Source organism: Pan troglodytes, chromosome 1 (assembly GCF_028858775.2).
Source record: "Pan troglodytes isolate AG18354 chromosome 1, NHGRI_mPanTro3-v2.0_pri, whole genome shotgun sequence".
Lineage (NCBI taxonomy): Eukaryota > Metazoa > Chordata > Mammalia > Primates > Hominidae > Pan > Pan troglodytes.
The window spans coordinates 112,231,677-112,254,929 of record NC_072398.2 but is presented as its reverse complement, the minus strand read 5'-3'; the positions used below and the strand labels follow the sequence as shown (position 1 = coordinate 112,254,929).

General features: G+C 41.0%; 1 long non-coding RNA gene across 1 annotated transcript; it reads left to right on the top strand.

Moving 5' to 3' along the window:
- Positions 1-18,204: 18,204 nt before the first annotated feature.
- On the top strand, positions 18,205-22,210 carry LOC107967864 (uncharacterized). The gene is made up of 3 exons (XR_001708613.3): positions 18,205-18,589; positions 20,869-21,004; positions 22,042-22,210. It is a non-coding gene; the product is annotated as an uncharacterized LOC107967864 (long non-coding RNA).
- The last annotated feature ends 1,043 nt before the right edge of the window (positions 22,211-23,253 follow it).

The window sequence follows — 23,253 nt, the reverse complement described above, 5'->3', positions numbered from 1 at the left end:
TTGAATTATGTACCCCCAAAATTCAAATGTTGAAGTTCTAACCTGTAGTATATCAGAATGTGAACTTATTTGGAAATAAGTTCATTACAAATGAAATTAATTAATATGAAATAATACTGGAGTAAAGTAGGCCACTAGCCAATATGATTGGATATATCCCCTTCCAAAAAGAGGACACTTGGACACAGACACATGAACAAGGAGAATGCCATGTGAAGAATGAAATTATGTTGCCTCAAACCAAGGACTACCAGAAGCTGCAATAGAGGCCTGGAATACATCCTAGCTCAGCAGCTTCAGAGGGAACATGGTCCTGCAGACACTTTGATCTTGGACTTCTGGCCTCTAAAACTGTAAGAAAATAAATCTCTGTTGTTTTAAACCACTCAGTTTATGGTACTTTGTTATGGCAGTCCCAGGAAACTAATATATGCAATTTATTGTATGTCAATTATACCTCAATAAAACTGATAAAAAATATGGTAGGTGGAAATCATCTGTGCCTACTTGTCTAACTTCATGTCATACCCACCTCTCTCCACCTTTTATTTATTATGTCCCTTAGAACATTCCAAACTTGTTCTTGGAACAGTGCTTTTACATTTGCTATTTGTTCATTATGGAGCAACCTTTCAACAAGTCTTTGAATGGCTTTCTCCTTATCATCTCAGCTTAAAAATTACTTCTTTAGAAAACCCTTCCTTGACCACCCAGTCTAATACAGCCTACTGCCACTGTCACTTTTTATCCTGTTATCTCATATATTCTTCATTACACTTAGCATTTTCTGATACTATATTATTTGTTTATATACTTATTCTCTGTCTCCCCCTTTCCAACCAGACTGTAAGCAATTTAAATGGAAGCTTTGTTTGTCTTGCTCATCACCATATCTTCAGAATCCAAACCAGCCTCTGCTATATATTAGGTACTCAGTAAATATTGATTACATAAATAAATGGAAACATAGATCCTATTCTGACATTTCGCATCCATGGAGAGGTTATTTAATGCTCTGATGTTCTATAGATAGTTATAGGCAAAGTCAGGCTAAAATCCAAGTTTCTTGACATCGTTTTTGTTGCATTAAAATTTTAACTCATTTTCAAAGAAAAACAAACACTCGTACTCTTTACTTAGCTAAACAGAGAAGTGGCATTAAAATATGAATCAGATTTACTGACATTATCCTTTACCCCAAAGATTGGGTACTTTTCTAGCTCCTACTATTCTCTATATCCATAAAATTCTAAAATCCTGGGCAATATAGACACTTTTAAAATAATCAGTTTAGCCATCTTAAGCCTGAGTTATCAGTAAGAGTCATATTAAAATGGCCTGCAACATGAAACAAAACCTGTTTGTTTACTTAATTCCTTTCCATGCTTTTTTTCTTAATACAGATAATTGGTAGCAAACAGAGTTCACCCTATCTGCATATTGAGCATTTTATTATTTTAAAGCTCTCAAGTGAGAAGACAAAATTGATTTAATATGTATAAAAATTATGTCAATTTGCTTTTCTCTTTTGGTAACAGATTAAAGCCCCTTGTATACCAGATTTACATGAATGTATGCAAGTTCTTTTGTATTTCAAAACATTTTTTGAAATTAAGGTCATCTATAAATGTTAATAGAAATTGCTAACATCTTCTGTAATAAAATTTGTAGTGTTATAAAGTCAGATTGGTATCCAATTTTCCTTACCTGTCTGTCAAAACTAGTTTCTCTATCCCTTAATATAATATCTTTCTTTCTACTTATGTTACTTTATATAACCTCTTGGTAATTAGATATTATTTATCTGGCTGAATAATGTGAGCAGTATTAATTGTATTCACAAAAACAGGTATAACCACTTCTCAGCAACTAATGAACAATATGCTATTAATCTCACCCAAAAATTTTAAACTTTTCTTATCTTTTTTTAGCACACATTTTATTTCTAAAGAAGTTTGCAGTATGATTATATGCAAAAATTAATTAAAAATTTAGTTAGCAAATTAATCAGTGGTAGTCACAGAATAACAAATCCATAATGTAGTTAACTTGTCTCACTACATATGTGTGAGTTTTCCTAGTGTTTAGAATTATCTTCTATTGGGAACAATGGCTATTCATGAACTCATTAATTCATTTGTTCAACAAATCTATGGGATTTCCACCTCATTCCAGACACTGCCCTCAAGAAACTCCTTCTTACCAGTCATCTTCTTCACACAGCTATAAAATAACAGTCCAGACCTCTCCTTGAGCCCCAGACCCATGTATCCAACCCCTACAAGACATCTCCAATTACACGTTCCACAGGAACTTCAAACTCAGTGAGAACCCTGAATCCCAGGGACTGAGTTACGTTCCTCCTTCTTATACCAGCATATCGCCCTCTGAGCTTACTCCCAAAAGAAGGCAGGAGAAAGGCACTAAGCCAGCTATTTTAGCCCAAAATATGAACCAGGTTTGGTGAACCTCCCCATAGCTAAAGTAAGTAAAGGAATAGGGAGAGGACCAAAATGTGTTTAGGTAAACACATTTTGATTTCAAGGAAGTCAAGAGTAGGGAAAAGCTCTTCCCTGCCTGGCACAAGAGGAGGCCTCCCAGTCTCTACTCCAGCACTACTAACCATTGTTTTCATTGGTCAGTGCCCAGACTATTCAGCTTCTCCCAAAAGCCCCACATATTTCTGCTTTCACCCATCAAGGATTCACTGGTATAAGAATTTCCCTTCTACTAAAAACAGTTAGAAAACAGGGCAAAATATATGAACCAATTATTCATAGACTTTGGATAATAGGCACCACAAGGCTGATACTGAAAGAAACGAAACAAATAAATTAAGCCCTACGATTGTCCTAGAAACCTGAAGCCAGTTTCTAGGCTACAGTACAGAGAGGGGGAACCAAACAGAGACTATACTCTTAAGGAATTGTGAAGAAATGTATAGAAGTTCAGGGAGTCTGAAATGCCTAGAATTTTTAGGACAGAGAAATGAAGAGGAGGGAGCTGCCTAGAAAGAAAATCTGGAGATCTGAAAGGGGTTTTCATTGAGTCTTCAACTGATGACCAATTCGTATATGATGGGGTTGAAACTATGAAGCCAAGGAAAGATCACTGAAAATCAGGAGGCTGAACAATTCCTAGAGCTTACTTATGTCTAAAAATAGTTTGTGCTTCCATAAGCCAAAGTGGAGAAGTATTATAATACATAATTAGGTAGAGTCCTCAGAGAAGTCATGCTTTAAAAGTGAGGATAAATTAACTCTAGAGTTAAGGCTGCTCTGAACCTTCCTGAACAAAGATAAAAAGGAACTTTCAAAAGGATTGAGAGAACCAAGTAACATGAATGTCTGCCAGAACAAAGTTCAGTATTCCTTTAAAAAATACAACAAAATATAACTCACTTATTAAAATGTAAAATTAACAATGTTGAGCATCCAATAAGAAATTACTAGGCATGCAAAGAAATGAAAAATATGACCCCTACCACAAGGAAAATCAATAAATAGAAACAGGCTCAAAATGGCAGAAATAATGAAATTCACAGACAAGAACCTTAATAGAGCTTTTACAAACATTTTTAATACATTTAAGAATCTAAATGAAAACATGAATATGAGGAAAAGAGAAATAAAAGGTATAATAAAAAACCCAAATGGAACTTCTAGAGATTAAAAATACAGTATCCAAAATGAAAAAAGAAAAGTCACTGAATGAACTGAAAAACAGAGTGGATTGTTCAGAAGAAAATATCAGTACACTTAAAGACACAGCAATAGGAACCATGGTAGCCAACCTCCAAGATGGTAACAATGGTAGCCAACCTCCAAGATGGTACCAATGATCCTCAATTCCTCGTACTTGTGTCATTGTGTAATACCCACCCATTGTGTAATACCAGGATTTGATATGTCTGTGTGATCTTCAGATTGGAGCAGAATTGAAGTTATGTGATTCCTAAAGCTGTCGTAAAAGACATTCCACTTTCATCTTGCTCAGTTGAATCACTTGCTATGAGGGAAGTCAGCCATCAAGTCACAAAAACACTCAAATGACAGCAACTGTGGAGCAGTCCAAATGGCAAAGGACAGAGACCTCCTGCCAACAATCAGAACCAACTTATCAACAATGTAACTGAGTCATCTTGGAAGTAGACCTTCAGCCCTTATTAAATCTTCAAATGACTGCAATCCTAAGACAGTATCTTGACTGCAACTTGATGAGAGACACTCCAAGCCAGAACCATTAGCTAAGTCACACCCAAATTCATGATCCACAGAAATCATTTGATATATGTTTATCATTGGTTTAACCTATTAATTTTTAGAATAATTTGTTGAGCAGCAACAAATACCTAATTCAGAGACTACTTAAAATGAATACCACAGGGAAAAAAAGTTTTTTAAAAAGCCTTAGTAGAATAATATCAAGCAGAATAAAATACATGTAATTGGAGTCCAGAATAAAAGGTGAGAATTAAAGTGGGGACCAAAAAAAATTGAAAATATGTGGCTAAAATATTTCCATATTTGATGACTATAAAACCGCAAATCCTAGAAGTTCAATAAAACCCAAGTGAAATAAACATTTAAAAAACAGTTATGCTTTTCTCCCCCATGATAGAAGATTAGATGCTTTTCTAGCATCCTTCACCTACTTGGAAGAAGCAAAACAGTGTTTAGAGATTCACACTCAAGAAGGAACACAAGAATTCAACAGAAAAGCAAAGGACATTAGCCTTTTGTCAGATGAGTAGGTTGCAAAAATTTTCTCCCATTCTGTAGGTTGCCTGTTCACTCTGATGGTAGTTTCTTTTGCTGTGCAGAAGCTCTTGAGTTTAATTAGATCCCATTGTCAATTTTGGCTTTTGTTGCCATTGCTTTTGGTGTTTTAGACATGAAGTCCTTGCCCATGCCTATAAATCATGCTGCTATAAAGACACATGCACACATATGTTTATAGCAGCACTATTCACAATAGCAAAGACTTGGAACCAACCTAAATGTTCAACAGTGATAGATGGGATTAAGAAAATGTGGCAGGAGGAGCCAAGATGGCCGAATAGGAACAGCTCCGGTCTACAGCTCCCAGCGTGAGCGACGCAGAAGATGGGTGATTTCTGCATTTCCATCTGAGGTACCCTGTTCATCTCACTAGGGAGTGCCAGACAGTGGGCGCAGGACAGTGGGTGCAGTGCACCATGTGCCAGCCGAAGCAGGGCAAGGCATTGCCTCACTCAGAAAGTGCAAGGGATCAGGGAGTTCCCTTTCCTAGTCAAGGAAATGGGTGACAGACGGCACCTGGAAAATTGGGCCACTCCCACCCAAATACTGTGCTTTTCCAACCGGCTTAGGAAACGGCACACCAGGAGATTATATCCCGCACATGGCTCGGAGGGTCCTACGCCCACGGAGTCTCACTGATTGCTAGCACAGCAGTCTGAGATCAAACTGCAAGGTGGCAGCGAGGCTGGGGGGAGGGGTGCACACCATTGCCCAGGCTCGCTTAAGTAAACAAAGCAGCTGGGGACCTCGAACTGGGTGGAGCCCACCACAGCTCAAGGAGGCCTGCCTGCCTCTGTAGGCTCCACCTCTGGGGGCAGGGCACAGACAAACAAAAAGACAGCAGTAACCTCTGCAGACTTAAATGTCCCTGTCTGACAGCTTTGAGGAGAGCAGTGGTTCTCCCAGCACGCAGCTGGAGATCTGAGAACGGGCAGACTGGCTCCTCAAGTGGGTCCCTGACCCCTGACCCTGACCCCTGACCCCAGAGCAGCCTAACTGGGAGGGACCCCCCAGTAGGGGCAGACTGACACCTCATATGGCTGGGTACTCCTCTGAGACAAAACTTCCAGAGGAATGATCAGACAGCAGCATTCACGGATCACGAAAATCTGCGGTTCTGCAGACACCACTGCTGATACCCAGGCAAACAGGGTCTGGAGTGGACCTCTAGCAGACTCTAACAGACCTGCAGCTGAGGGTCCTGTCTGTTAGAAGGAAAACTAACAAACAGAAAGGACATCCACACCAAAAACCCATCTGTATATCACCATCATCAAAGACCAAAAGTAGATAAAACCACAAAGATGGGGAAAAAAACAGAGCAGAAAAACTGGAAACTCTAAAAAGCAGAGCACCTCTCCTCCTCCAAAGGAACACAGCTCGTCACCAGCAATGGAACAAAGCTGGACGGAGAATGACTTTGAAGAGTTGAGAGAAGAAGGCTTCAGACGATCAAACTACTCTGAGCTACAGGAGGAAATTCAAACCAAAGGCAAAGAAGTTGAAAACTTTGAAAAAAATTTAGACGAATGTATAACTGATGGAGCTGATGGAGCTGAAAGCCAAGGCTCGAGAACTATGTGAAGAATGCAGAAGCCTCAGGAGCTGATGCGATCAACGGGAAGAAAGGGTATCAGAGATGGAAGATGAAATGAATGAAATGAAGCGAGAAGGGAAGTTTAGAGAAAAAAGAATAAAAAGAAACGAATGGAGCCTCCAAGAAATATGGGATTATGTGAAAAGACCAAATCTATGTCTGACTGGTATACCTGAAAGTGATGGGAAGAATGGAATCAAGTTGGAAAACACTCTGCAGGATATTATCCGGGAGAACTTCTCCAATCTAGCAAGGCAGGCCAACATTCACATTCAGGAAATACAGAGAACACCACAAAGATACTCCTTGAGAAGAGCAACTCCAAGACACATAATTGTCAGATTCACCAAAGTTGAAATGAAGGAAAAAATGTTAAGGGCAGCCAGAAAGAAAGGTCGGGTTACCCACAAAGGGAAGCCCATCAGACTAACAGCTGATCTCTCAGCAGAAACTCTACTAGCCAGAAGAGAGTGGGGGCCAATATTCAACATTCTTAAAGAAAAGAATTTTCAACCCAGAATTTCATATCCAGCCAAACTAAGCTGCATAAGTGAAGGAGAAATAAAATACTTTACAGACAAGCAAATGCTGAGAGATTTTGTCACCACCAGGCCTGCCCTAAAAGAGCTCCTGAAGGAAGCACTAAACATGGAAAGGCACAACTGGTACCAGCCACTGCAAAATCATGCCAAAATGTAAAGACCATTGAGACTAGGAAGAAACTGCATCAACTAACGAGCAAAATAACCAACTAACATCATAATGACAGGATCAAATTCACACATAACACTATTAACTTAAAATGTAAATGGACTAAATGCTCCAATTAAAAGATACAGACTGGCAAATTGGATAGAGTCAAGACCCATCAGTGTGCTGTATTCAGGAAACCCATCTCACATGCAGAGACACACATAGGCTCAAAATAAAAGGATGGAAGAAGATCTACCAAGCAAATGGAAAATAAAAAAAGGCAGGGGTTGCAATCCTAGTCTCTGATAAAACAGACTTTCAACCAACAAACATCAAAAGAGACAAAGAAGGCCATTACATAATGGTAAAGGGATCAATTCAACAAGGAGAGCTAACTATCCTAAATATATATGCACCCAATACAGGAGCACCCAGATTCATAAAGCAAGTCCTGAGTGACCTACAAAGAGACTTAGACTCCCACACATTAATAATGGGAGACTTTAACACCCCACTGTCAACATTACACAGATCAACGAGACAGAAAGTTAACAAGGATACCCAGGAATGGAACTCAACTCTGCACCAAGCGGACCTAATAGACATCTACAGAACTCTCCACCCCAAATCAACAGAATATACATTCTTTTCAGCACCACACCACACCTATTCCAAAATTGACCACATAGTTGGAAGTAAAGCTCTCCTCAGCAAATGTAAAAGAACAGAAATTATAACAAACTGTCTCTCAGACCACAGTGCAATCAAACTAGAATTCAGGATTAAGAAACTCACTCAAAACCACTCAAATACATGGAAACTGAACAACCTGCTCCTGAATGACTACTGGGTACATAATGAAATGAAGACAGGAATAAAGATGTTCTTTGAAACCAGTGAGAACAAAGACACAACATACCAGAATCTCTGGGACACATTCAAAGCAGTGTGTAGAGGGAAAGTTATAGCACTAAACGCCCACAAGAGAAAGCAGGAAAGATCCAAAATTGACACCCTAACATCACAATTAAAAGAACTAGAAAAGCAAGAGCAAACACATTCAAAAGCTAGCAGAAGGCAAGAAATAACTAAGATCAGAGCAGAACTGAAGGAAATAGAGACACAAAAAACCCTTCAAAAAATTAACGAATCCTGGAGCTGGTTTTTTGAAAGGATCAACGAAATTGATAGACCGCTAGCAAGATTAATAAAGAAAAAGAGAGAAAAGAATCAAATAGACACAACAAAAAATGATAAAGGGGATATCACCACCGATCCCACAGAAATACAAACTACCATCAGAGAATACTACAAACACCTCTACGCAAATAAACTAGAAAATCTAGAAGAAATGGATAAATTCCTCGACATATACACTCTCCCAAGACTAAACCAGGAAGAAGTTGAATCTCTGAATAGACCAATAACAGGATCTGAAATTGTGGCAATAATCAATAGCTTACCTACAAAAAAGAGTCCAGGACCAGATGGATTCACAGCCTAATTCTACCAGAGGTACAAGGAGGAACTGGTACCATTCCTTCTGAAACTATTCCAATCAATAGAAAAAGAGGGAATCCTCCCTAACTCATTTTATGAGGCCAGCATCATCCTGATACCAAAGCCGGGCAGAGACACAACCAAAAAAGAGAATTTTAGACCAATATCCTTGATGAACATTGATGCAAAAATCCTCAATAAAATACTGGCAAACCGAATCCAGCAGCACATCAAAAAGCTTATCCACCATGATCAAGTGGGCTTCATCCCTGGGATGCAAGGCTGGTTTAATATATGTGAATCAATAAATGTAATCCAGCATATAAACAGAACCAAAGAGAAAAACCACATGATTATCTCAATAGATGCAGAAAAGGCCTTTGACAACATTCAGCAGCCCTTCATGCTAAAAACTCTCAATAAATTAGATATTGATGGGACGTATCTCAAAATAATAAGAGCTATCTATGACAAACCCACAGCCAATATCATACTGAATGGGCAAAACTGGAAGCATTCCCTTTGAAAACTGGCACAAGACAGGGATGCCCTCTCTCACCACTCCTATTCAACATAGTGTTGGAAGTTCTGGCCAGGGCAATTAGGCAGGAGAAGGAAATAAAGGGTATTCAATTAGGAAAAGAGGAAGTCAAATTGTTCCTGTCTGCAGATGACATGATTGTATATCTAGAGAACCCCATTGTCGCAGCCCAAAATCTCCTCAAGCTGATAAGCAACTTCAGCATAGTCTCAGGATACAAAATCAATGTACAAAAATCACAAGCATTCTTATACACCAATAACAGACAAACAGAGCGCCAAATCATGAGTGAATTCCCATTCACAATTGCTTCAAAGAGAATAAAATACCTAGGAATACAACTTACAAGGGATGTGAAGGACCTCTTCAAGGAGAACTACAAACCACTGCTCAATGAAATAAAAGAGGATACAAACAAATGGAAGAACATTCCATGCTCATGGGTAGGAAGAATCAATATCGTGAAAAGGGCCATACTGCCCAAGGTAAATTATAGATTCAATGCCATCCCCATCAAGCTACCAATGACTTTCTTCACAGAATTGGAAAAAACTACTTCAAAGTTCATATGGAACCAAAAAAGAGCCCGCATCACCAAGTCAATCCTAAGCCAAAAGAACAAAGCCAGAGGCATCACACTACCTGACTTCAAACTATACTACAAGGCTACAATAACCAAAACAGCATGGTACTGGTACCAAAACAGAGATATAGACCAATGGAACAGAACAGAGCCCTCAGAAATAATACCACATATCTACAACTATCTAATCTTTGACAAACCTGACAAAAACAAGAAATGGGGAAAGGATTCCCTATTTAATAAATGGTGCTGGGAAAACTGGCTAGCCATATGTAGAAAGCTGAAACTGGATCCCTTCCTTATACCTTATACAAAAATTAATTCAAGATGGATTAAAGACTTAAATGTTAGACCTAAAACCATAAAAACCCTAGAAGAAAACCTAGGCAATACCATTCAGGACATAGGCATGGGCAAGGACTTCATGTCTTAAACACCAAAAGCAACAGCAACAAAAGCCAAAATTGACAAATGGGATCTAATTAAACTAAAGAGCTTCTGCACAGCAAAAGAAACTACCATCAGAGTGAACAGGCAACCTACAGAATGGGAGAACATTTTTGCAACCTACTCATCTGACAAAGGGCTAATATCCAGAATCTACAAGGAACTTAAACAAATTTACAAGAAAAAAACAAACAACCCCATCAACAAGTGGGTGAAGGATATGAACAGACACTTCTCAAAAGAAGACATTTATGCAGTCAAAAAACACATGAAAAAATGCTCATCCTCACTGGCCATCAGAGAAATGCAAATCAAAACCACAATGAGATACCATCTCACACCAGTTAGAATGGCCATCATTAAAAAGTCAGGAAACAACAGGTGCTGTAGAGGATGTAGAGAAACAGGAATTCTTTTACACTGTTGGTGGGACTGTAAACTAGTTCAACCATTGTGGAAGTCAGTGTGGCGACTCCTCAGGGATCTAGAACTAGAAATACCATTTGACCCAGCCATCCCATCACTAGGTATATACCCAAAAGATTACAAATCATGCTGCTATAAAGACACATGCACACGTATGTTTATTGAGGCACTATTCACAATAGCAAAGACTTGGAACCAACCTAAATGTCCAACAACGATAGACTGGATTAAGAAAATGTGGCACATATACACCATGGAATACTATGCAGCCGTAAAAAATGATGAGTTCATGTCCTTTGTAGGGACATGGATGAAATTGGAAACCATCATTCTCAGCAAACTATCGCAAGGACAAAAAACCAAACACTGTATGTTCTCACTCATAGGTGGGAATTGAACAATGAGAACACATGGACACAGGAAGGGGAACCTCACACACCGGGGACTGTTGTGGGGTGGGGGGAGGGGGGAGAGATAGCATTAGGAGATATACCTAATGCAAAATGACAAGTTAATGGGTGCAGCACACCAGCATGGCACATGTATACATATGTAAAAAACCTGCACGTTGTGCACATGTACCCTAAAACTTAAAGTATAATAATAATAAAATTTAAAAAAATAATAAAATAAATAAAACAAAGGTGACAGATTGCATCATCAGCAGATCTGTATTACAAGAAATGTTAAAGGAGGTTCTTTGAGAAAAAAATAAACAGGAGAAAATGTGATACTACTCAATGAAGAGATGAGTAAATATGTGAGCAAATAAAATTGTTATCATTTCTAATATTGGCAAAAGATGACTGAAGTGAAAGAAGCCAGATACAAAATGTCACATATTGTATGAATGCATTTATATGACATATGTATAATAGGTTAATGCATGGAGACAAAAAGCTGACTGGTGGTTACCAGAGGCTGGAGAGAGTAGGGAATGGAAAATAACAGCTTAATGAGTACAGAGTTTTCTTTTGGGGTGATAAAAATGTTTTGGAACTAGAGAGATGTGGTGGTTGCATAACATTGTGAATGTATTAAATGCCACTGAGCTCTTCACTTTAAAATGGTTACTTTCCTTGTGTAAAGTTTACCTCAATTTTCTTAAAAAGACAATTGACAGCTTAAAGCAAAATTAATAATTATTGTGGTGTTTGTAGAAGTAAATAGTATGTCAAGAATAAAAGAGAGAATAGGAATAAGAAATAGAAATATATTTCTGTAAGTAAGTTTCTTACACTATATATTAGTCTGTTCTCACACTGCTAGAAATAACTACCTGAGACTTGGTAATTTGTGAAGAGAAGAGGTTTAATTGACTCACAGTTCCACAGACTATACCAGAAAGCATGACTGGGAGCCCTCATGAAACCTACAATCATGGCAGAAGGTGAAGGGGAAGCAAGCACCTTCTTCACATGGTGGCAGCAGAGAGAGTGAGAAAGAGAAGAGGTAAGTGCCACACACTATTAAACCATCAGGTCTTGTGAGAACTTATGATTGCAAGGGGGAATTCTGCCCCCAAGATCCAATTACTTCCCACTAGGTTCCTCCTTTGCTTCAATGTGTGATTTGGGTGAGAACACAAATCCAAACCATATCATTCCACCCCTGGCCCCTCCCAAATCTCATGTCCTTCTCACATTTCAAAACCAATTATGCCTTCCCAACAGTCCCCCAAAGTCTTAAGTCATGCCAGCATTAACTTGAAAGTCCAAGTCCAAAGTTTCATCTGAGACAAGGCAAGTCTCTTCCATCTATGAGCCTGTAAAATAAAAAAACAAGTTAGTTACTTCAAGATACATTGGGGGTGCAGGCATTGGGTAAATATTCCCATTCCAAAAAGGAGAAATTGGCCAAACAAATGGGCTACATGCTCCATGCAAGTCTGAAACTCAGCAGGGCAGCCATTAAATCTTAAAGCTTTGAAATAATTTCATTTGACTCCATGTCTTACATCCAGGACACACTGAGGCAAGCAGGGGGTGGGCGCCCATGGCCTTGGGCAGCTTCACCCCATGGCTCTGCACAGGATGGCACTGAGTGCCTGTAGCTTTTCCAGGCACAAAGTGCAAGCTGTCAGTGGATCTACCATTCTGGGGTCTGGAGGATGGTGGCCCTCTTCTCATAGCTCTGCTATGCAGTGCCCCAGTGAAGACTCTGTGTGGGGGCTCCAATCCTACATTTCCTTTCCACATTGCCCTAGTAGAGGTTCTTCATGAGGGCTCCACCCCTGCAACACCACATGGAATTCACCAAGGCTTGGGGCTTGCACTCTCTGAAGCAATGACCTGAACTGTACCTTGGCCCCTTTTAGCCATGGCTGGGGCTGGAATGGCTGTGATGCAAGTCACCATATCCTGAGGCTGCAGAGAGCAGCAGGGCCTTGTGCCTGGCCCAGGAAACCATTTTTCCCTCCTAGGCCTCCTGAGTGATGGGAGGTGCTACCTCAAAGGTCTCTGAAATGCCCCAGAGACATTTCCCCATTGTCTTGACTATTAACATTCAGTTCCTCTTTACTTATTCAAATTTCTACAGCCAGCTTGAGCTTGAATTCCTCTCCAGAAAATGGATTTTTCTATTCCATCAAATGGTCAGGCTGCAAATTTTCCAAAATTTTATGCTCTGCTTCCCTTTTAAATATAAGTTCCAATTTCAGACCATCTCTTTCTTTATGCAAATGAGCATAGGCTTTTAGGAGCCTCCAGGTCACATTTTCAAGGCTTTGCTGCTTAGAAATTTCTTCTACCAGATACCCTAAATCATCTCTCTCAGGTTCAAACTTACACAGATCTCTAGGGCTGGGGCAAAATGCTGCCAGTCTCTGCTAAAGCATAGCAAGAGTAACCTTTACTCCAGTTTCTAATAAGTTCCTCATCTCCATTTGAGACACCCTCTGTCAAGCCTCTGAGTCCAAGCTAAGGCATCATATCCCCTATACATCCAGATGACCCGAAGCAACTGAAGAACTACCAAAGAAGTGAAAATAGTCAGTTCCCGCCTTAACTGATGACATTCCACCATTGTGATTTGTTCCTGCCCCACCCTAACTGATCAATTGACCTTGTGACATTCCTTCTCCTGGACAATGAGTCTCAGAAGCTCCCCACTGAGCACCCTATAACCCCCACCCCTGCCCACAAGAGAAAACCCCCATTTGACTGTAATTTTCCACTATCTACCCAAATCCTATAAAACTGCCCCACCCCTATCTCCCTTTGCTGACTCCTTTTTTGGACTCAGTCCACCTGCACCCAGGTGGTTAAAAAGCTTTGTTGCTCACATAAAGCCTGTTTGGTGGTCTCTTCACATGGACAAGCATGTCACCCTCAGCCTGGACTTCATTTTCCATATCACTATCAGCATTTTGGTCAAAAGCATTCACCAAATCTCTAGGAAGTTCCAAGCTTTCACATATCTTCCTGTCTTCTTCTGAGTCCTCCAAACTGTTCCAACCTCTGCTCATTACCAGTTCCAAAGTCACTTCCACATTTTCAAATATCTTTATAGCAGTGTCCCACTCTTCTAGTACCAATTTTCTGTATTAGTCCATTCTCACATTGCTAGAAAGAACTACCTGAGAGTGAGTAATTTATGAAGAAAAGAGGTTTAATTTACTCCATTAATTACCTGACCTCCATAAGCCACTACTTTAACTGGAGGACCACAGTGATGTTTTGGGTCCCTTGGAATCAATGTCAGCTCAGAGCCAGTGTCCAGTATTCCCTGAAAGATCTGATCATTTCCCTTTCCTTAATGCACAATTACCCTGGTAAAAGGTTGAAGGTCAGGCCGGGAACAGTGGCTCATGCCTGTAATCCCAGCACTTTGGGATTTCGAGGCAGGCAGATCATGAGGTCAGGAGTTCAAGACCAGCCAGGCCAACAAGGTGAAACCCTGTCTCTACTAAAAATACAGAAATTAGCTGGGCATGGTGGCATGTGTCTGTAATCCTAGCTACTGGGGAGGCTAAGGCAGGAGAATTGCTTGAACAAGGACCCAGGAGGCGGAGGTTGCAGTGAGCCGAGATTGTGCCACTGCACTCCAGCCTGGGCTACAGAGAGAGACTCTGTCTCAAAAAAAAAACAAAAACAAAAAACAAAAAAAAAGGTTGAAGGTCTCCTTGGGGAAGGATGGGAGAAAGATTAACAATTGTTGGTAGTGTAGTGGGGTCCTTCCTCAAGGGGTTCTGGGTCTATAAACTGGTTCAAGTCTGAAAATTGATTGAGGGGCTGTGATTCTGTTTTTATAATTCAAATTGGTCTTTTGTCCATTTGACCTGGAAATTTTCTGCTTATATAAATTAAGTAAGGATGCAGTAGGCTTCCTATAAATTTCACTTCTAGCTACATCATGATTAGTTAGCCAATGCCAGAGCTCTACATGCATCAGACTATTCTGATTGCTACTTTGCCTCTGCTGTCCATTGTGGTAGCTACACCCACCTTACCTCTGACGGTTGACTGCTGCCACTTAGCCCCTGCCACCTTGGAATCCAAGTGTTCTCATTTAAATTTTGTAGTTGAATGACTGCAGTTCCTACTGTAACATCTGGCACACAGAGAAGAGCAATTACAGAGCCCTTCAAGGATGCAAGTGCTCCCCTCACAAATCTGTTTCACAAAGTATTGATCAAGGTTATATCTTCTAGACCCTCCCAGCTGGGATGAGGGGGTCTAAAGTGTCTAATCTACTCCAGCATCCCAATCTCCCTAAGCGTTTGGATCCTCTACATTCAAACAAAAGAGATCAGGCTTTTCCAGCTTGCACACAGTGGGCTTTCTTTTAATCCGTATTTTAGCTAACCAAGCAAATAAACTATTAGAACCTTTTTCAGCTCCCCAAGCTGCAACATTAAATGCAGAGTCCCTACTTAGTGGGCCCAAATCAATAAATTCAGCCTGATTCAATCCTATGTTCCTTTTATCATTATCCCAAACCCTTAATATCCATTCCTTTGTCTGTTCTCCAGATTTCTGCTTATATAAATTTAAAACTTGAAGCAGTTAATGGAGTTTTAGCTCAGGTCTGACTTACAGTGGGTGCAGTGCATCCCTGGGCTCATCCTGTGGTCATTTTCTCAGTGTCAGTATGCATAATTGGCATAGATATACTTAGCACCTGGCAGAACCTCCACATTGGCTCCCTGACTGGTAGGGTGAAAGCTATTATGGTGGTAAGGGCCAAATGGAAGCCATTAGAGCTGCTTCTACCTAGGAAGATAGTAAATCAAAAACAATATCGCATCCCTGGAGGGATTGTGGAGATTAATGCCACCATCAAGGACTTGAAAGATGCAGGGGTGGTGATTCCCACCACACCCCTGTTCAACTCTCCTAGTTGGCCTGCGCAGAAGACAGATAAATCTTGGAGAATGACAGTGGATTATTGTAAGCTTAACCAAGTGTTGACTCCAAATGCAGCCGCTGTACCAGATGTGGTTTCATTGCTTGAGCAAATTAACACATCTCCTGGTACCTGATATGCAGCCATTGATTTGGCAAATACCTTTTTCTGCATTCCTGCCCATAAGGCCCACCAGAAGCAATTTGCCTTCAGCTAGCAAGGCCAGCAATATACCTTTACTGTCCTACCTCAGGGTATATCAACTCTTCAGCTTTGTGTCACAATCTTGTTCGGAGAGATCTTGATCACTTTTCCACTCCACAAGATATCACACTGGTCCATTACATTGATGACATTGCGCTGATTGGATCCAGTGAGCAAGAAGTAGCAAACACACTGGACTTATTGGTGAGACATTTGCATGCCAGAGGATGAGAAATAAAACTGACTAAAATTCAGGGACCTTCTACCTCAGTAAAATTCCTAGGGGTCCAGTGGTATGGAGCCTGTGGAGATATTTCTTCTAAGGTGAAGGATAAGTTGCTGCATTTGGCCCCTCCTACAACCAAGAATGAAGCACAATGCCAAGTGGGCCTATTAGGATTTTGGAGGCAACACATTCCTCATCTGGGTGTGTTACTCTGGCCCATTTATCAAGGGACTTCAAAGGCTGCCAGTTTTGAGTGGGGTCTAGAACAGGAGAAGGGTCTGCAACAGGTCCAGGCTGCTGTGCAAGCTGCTCTGCCACTTGGGCCATATGACCCAGCAGATCCAATGGTGCTTGAGGTGTCAGTGGCAGCAGATAGGGATGCTGTTTGGAGCCTTTGGCAGGCTCCCACAGGTGAATCACTGCAGAGGCCTCTAGGATTTTGGAGCAAGGCCCTGCTATCTTCTGTAGATAACTACTCTCCTTTTGAGAGACAGCTCTTGTCCTGTTACTGGGATTTGGTGGAAACTGAACATTTGACTACGGGTCAAGTCGCCATGCAACCTGAACTGCCTATCATGAATTGTGCTTTTTTACCCATTTAGCCATAGAGTGGGGTGTGCACAGCAGCACTCCATCATCAAATGGAAGTGGTATACACATGATCAGGCTTGAGCAGGTCCTGAAGGCACAAGTAAGTTGCATGAGGAAATGGCTCAAATGCTCATGGTCTCCACTCCTGCCACCCTGCCTTCTCTCCCCTAGCCTGAAGCAATGGCCTCATGGAGAGTTCCCTATGATCAGCTGACAGAGGAAGAGAAGACTAGGGCCTGGTTCACAGATGGTTCTGCATAATATGCAGGCTCCACCCAAAAGTGGGCAGCTGCAGCACTACAGCCCCTTTCCAGGTCATTTCTGAAGGACAGCGGTGAAGGGAAATCTTCCCAGTGGGCAGAAGTTTGAGCAGTGCACCTGGTTGTGCACTTTGCATGGAAGGAGAAATGGCCAGATATGCGGTTATATATGGATTCATGGGCTGTAGCTAATGGTTTGGCTGGATGGTCAGAGAATTGGAAGAAGCATTGTTGGAAAATTGGTGACAAAGAAATTTGGGGAAGAGGTATATGGATGGACCTCTCTGAGTGGTCGAAGATTGTGAAGATATTTGTATCCCATGTGAGTGCTCACCAACGGGTGACCTCAGTAGAGGAGGATTTTAATAATCAAATGGATAGGAAGATTCTTTCAGTGGACACCACTCAGTCTCTTTCCCCAGCCACCCCTATCATTGCCCAATGAGCCCATGAACAAAGTGGCCATGGTGGCAGGGATGAAGGTTGCACATGGGCTCAGCAACATGGGCTTCCACTCACCAAGGCTGACCTGGCTACACCCACTGGTGAGTGCCCAATTTGCCAGAAGCAGAGACCAACACTGAGCCCTTGATATGACACCATTCTTTGGGGGGTGATTATCCAGCTACTTGGTGGCAGGTTGATTATGTTGGACCTCTTCCATCATGCAAAGAGCAGCAGTTTGTTCTCACTGGAATAGATACTTACTCTGGATATGGCTTTGCCTATCCTGCACACAATGCTTCTGCCAAGACTACCATCCATGGGCACACAGAATGCCTTATCCGCCATCATGGTATTCTGCACAGCATTGCCTCTGACCAAGGCACTCACTTTATGGCTAAAGAAGTACAGCCGTGGGCTCATGCTTATGGAATTTACTGGTCTTACTATGTTCCCCATTATCTTTAAGCAGCTGGATTGATAGAACGGTGGAATGGGCTTTTGAAGTCACAATTACAACACCAACTATGTAATAATACTTTGCAAGGCTGCGGCAAAGTTCTCCAGAAGGCTGTGTATACTCTGAATTAGCATCCAACATATGGTACTGTTTCTCCCATAGCCAGGATTCACGGGTCCAGAAATCAACGGGTGGAAGTGGAAGTGGCACCACTCACCATCACCCCTAGTGACCCACTAGCAAAATTTTTGCTTCTTGTTCCTGCAACATTATGTTCTGCTGGCCTAGATGTCTTAGATTCCAGAGGGAGGAATGCTGCCACCAGGAGACACAACAATGATTCCACTAAACTGGAAGTTAAGATTGCCACCTAAACACTTTGGGCTCTTCCTACCTTTAAGTCAACAGCCTAAGAAGGGAGTTAATGTGTTGGCTGGGGTGATTGACCTGGACTATCAAGATGAAATCAGTCTACTACTCCACAATGGAGGTAAGGAAGAGTATGTCTGGAATACAAGAGACCCCTTAGGGCATCTCTTAGTATTCCCATGCCCTGTGATTAAGGTCAATGGGAAGCTACAATAGCCTGATCCAGGCAGGACTACAAATGGGACAGACCCTTCAGGAATGAAGGTTTGTGCCACTCCACCAGGAAAAAAACCACAACCAGCTGAGGTGCTTGCTGAAGGCAAAGGGAATATAGCATGGGTAGTAAAAGAAGGTAGTCATCAATACCAGCTATGTCCACATGACCAGTTGCAGAAACAATGACTGTAATTGTCATGAGTATTTCCTCCTTCTTTTGTTAAGAACATGTTTGTGCATGCGTACACTTGTACTAAGAAAAGATCATTTTATTTCCTTTTTCCTTTATCATGTGACATAAGATTTATTGACTTCACATCAGCATTTAAGTGTTAACTTTATGTAATAGCATTTGGCTTGGGGATTGTGCATTTCCCATTGTATGAAGGATAGTTGTATTACGTTAGGTGTAATTATGACCTTATTACTGCCTTTATTTGAAGATTATGTGTGATTTCAGGAGATGTGTATGGATTCAAGTTGACAAGGGGTGGACTTGTGATGGTTAATATTGAGTGTCAGGCTGGGCACGGTGGCTCATGCCTATAATCCCAGCACTTTGGGAGGCCGAGGTAGGCGGATCACTGGAGATCAGGAGTTCGAGACCAGCCTGGCCAACATGGTGAAATGCTGTCTCTACTAAAAATACAAAAATTAGCTGGGCATGGTGGCGTGCGCCTGTGGTACCAGCTACTCAGGAGGCTGAGACAGAAGAATTGTTCAGGTGGTGGATGTTGCAGTGAGGCAAGATTGCACCACTGTACTCCAGCCTGGGTGACAGAGTGAGACTCTGTCTCAAAAAAAAAAAAAATTGTCAACATGGTTGGATTGAAGGATGTCAAGTGTCGTTCCTGGGTGTGTCTGTGAGGATGTTGCCAAAGGAGATTAACATCTGAGTCAGTGGGTTGGGAAAGGCAGACCCATCCTCAGTCTGGTTGGGCACAATCTAATCAGCTGCAAGTGCAGCCAAAATAAAAGCAGGCAGAAGAATGTGAAAAGGGTAGACTGGTTTTGTCTTCTGGCCTACATCTTCCTCCTGTGCTGGATGTTTCCTGCCCTCAAACATCGGACTCCAAGGTCTTCAGCTTTGGGACACAGACTGGCTTCCTTGCTCCTCAGCTTGCAGATGGCCTATTGTGGGACCTCATCTTATGATCATATGAGTCAATACTCCTTAACAAATTCCCCTTTATATATACATCTATCCTATTAGTTCTGCCCCTCTAGAGAACCCTGACTAATACATTGACTTTATCAAAGTTGCAGGATACAAATTCACTGGACAAAAATCTCATTACTGACTTCTCCCTGCCACAGGGTATCTGAAGGGTGAGACCATGCCACATTCATAACCTTTTTTTGGATCTTGAGACCCAAACATGAATCTCAAGATCCATGACAGGCCAAATGAACCTGACAGGCCAAGAAAGTAGATGAGGCCAAGAAAGTAGATGGGTCCAAGGATGACCCATCTACTTTCTTGGCCCATCATGCCCATCTGGCATGTCATATACTATAGCTACCTATCACTGGCCAGAGCCTCCCTGTGATAGCTCTCATGTGTTAATTCATGGGAACTACAGCCTGCAATCTACAGTTGATCTTTGACAACACAGGTTTGAACTGCTTGGGTCCATTTATATGCAGATGTTTTTCCAACCAAACATGGATTGAAAATACATAATTCAGCTGGGTAGAGTGGCTCACGCCTGTAATCCTAATACTTTGGGAGGCCGAGGTGGGTGGATCACCTGAGGTCAGGGGTTCAAGACCAGCCTGGCCAACATGGCAAAACCCCGTCTCTAGTAAAAATACAAAATTCAGCGGGGCATGGTGGCACATGCTTGTAATCCCAGCTACTCCAGAGGCTGAGGCAGGAGAATCGCTTGAACCTGGGAGGTGGAGGTTGCAGTGAGCTGAAACCACGCCACTGCACTCCAGCCTGGGTGACAGGAGTGAGACTCCATCTCGGAAAAAAAAAAAGAAAGAAGAAAGAAAAAGAAAAAATATAATTTGTGGGTTTCTGTATCCCATGAATTCTGCCACAACCACATATACTGAGACTTGTATACACAGGTTTTGCAGGTTGAATTGTGAGGCATGGATTTTTGGTATATCAGCAGGGAACAGAGGGTCCTGGAACCAATCCTCCAAGTATGCCAATATTCCTTTTGTGTTTTTTAGAGATGAAGTTTCCATTATGTTACCCAGGATGGCCTCGAACTCCTGGGCTCAGGTGATCCTCTCACCTCAGCCTCTGGAGTGGCTGGGACAGTGCTGGGCTCTGTACTTCAATTTTTGAAGAACCTGGGAGAATCAAGTAGGTAATCATAATGGCTACTTTAAGACATCAACCTTAAAAAAAAAGAAAAAAAGACACCAATCTGGTAATATGGGTTCTACTTACATTGCACGTCCTTCCAGGACAGGAGAGAGGTTTCTGAGGATGGAGAGAGCACATAGGACCAATTTGTAGCTAGGGAACTTCAGTCCTCCTATTTCACTGCCCCTGTTGAATTTTCAGTTTTATATGGTGAATCAAATTCATTACTACATAACCACAATGGGTTAATGGGGGAACTTTGCTCCATGCAATTTTCACTTCAGGAACTGAGGGTGACAGAGACTTTGTCAACTATAATACCACAAATTGCTGCAACAGAAGAAGGGTGTGATAGAGGGTCTCACACCACAGAAGTAATTAACACACATCACTTCTACTTAAAATTCATTTGCTAAAACATAGCATCACTAAGGAGGGAGGGAAGTATAATCTTCTCATGTGCCTGGGAGAAGAGAAGATTAGATATAAGTGATCAAGGTCTCTACCACACCTTTTAATAGAGAAATAGTGAATTGTTATACACCCATGAAATATTATACAGCCACTAAAAGGAATAAACTGCAACCATACCACATGTGTAGAGAGATTTACCACGTTTTAGAGAGATTTCCACGACACTGAGTAAAGCAAGACTCTGAAAAGTATACATATTATCTCATGTTTGTAATTTAACCATAACTAGAAAATCCTATGTGTATGTATATATGTGTAAAAATATGACAAACTACTAAATACATTATAACTGTCTTTCTGTCATGGAGAAAAATAAGAAAGTTTACACAGTAGGTTCTTGTCCAGGGTTACCTAAGAGAGTAGAAGTTAACCAAGGGGGACTCAAGTATGTGGAGCAGGGAAGAGAGAGGTTGAGGGAAAAAGCAAAAGAAAAAAAGGGAGGGCACTAAGATTTTATATGCTCATATTTATGCATTAGTGTAAATTATGTATATGTATACTGAAATTTAGAGTCTTTTTTTTAAACTATCCTTTCCTTTTCATTTTTATTGCTTTTATAGGACTCAAATGACTGATCTTTTGAAATTAAATGATCCTTTTGGTTCCCTTCATCTCTAAACTCTGATTTTGTAACTTAAATAATGTTGTCTTATCTGTCTCTTGTTTGTCATTTTGTATTTCTAACCCATGGTTGACCTGTCACTGATTAAAGTTCCTGATGTACTACAATAGTCTGTGGAGTATTAATTATACTGAATTCAGGTTACCTAAATTATTAATAATTTATTTCTAACCTTTATATCAACCAAAGCAACTTGCTCTTTGACATCATTAATTTAAATTTACATGAAGTAGAAAACATTTTATTACTGTTAGAGTGGTAAAGTTATGAATATTTCTCTCAGGACAGGTATTAGATCTAATCCAAAAGTTTGGAACTTAAGCTTTCAACCTAAGAAATTTTCCCATTGTAATCGAATACCCCTATCTTCCTAAGAGGTGGTTTAATTTTTTTTCCTCTCTTCTCATTTCCCCTGTTCCCTACTTCCTACTTAGTCCTTTAGAAACACAAATATAACCTTTCATCTCCCACTCACCAGACATTCCCTACAGGGGAAGTTCATGTATGTGCTCTTAGATGGATCTCTCCTTGAGAGTTGACAGTCAATTTGCAGACCAAAGCCTGCCCCCTGCACCCCACTATGGAATTCTCACCTCCAGGAGGTCACCTCAGGAGGGCATGTCAAAAGCATGCCCACTTGACCACTTTTACAACTTAGTTCTTCCCAGGACAGCACCAATTCAACTGCCAGATAGATAAGGCACTGAGCTAGCAGGGGGACCCTTGCCCTTGCTCATTTCCTCCCTTACCTTATGAAAGTGCCTGATTTCTACTCCCAAAGTGAAGCAGTATGGCAAGACATATGCATCAGACCTCCCATTTGTTGTTTGGATGCGGCAAGCAACTAAACTGCATTTTGGTTACATTATCTCTTAACTGGACTATTTCAATAGTTGCAATTGCTTTATCCAGTTCCAATTATCCTTAGTTGTCTTCCAAAAGAAAAGTATTTTCCTCAAGTTGGGGCATTGATGATAAGAGTTAGGAGACCTTATACTTTATAACCTTTTGTAAAATTTAAATTTAAAAATACTATATTTTTTGTTCCATATGAATTTTAGGATTGTTTTTTCTAGTTCTGTGAAGAATGATGGTGGTATTTTGATAGGAATTGCATTAAATATGTAGAGTGCAAAACAGAGCCCACATA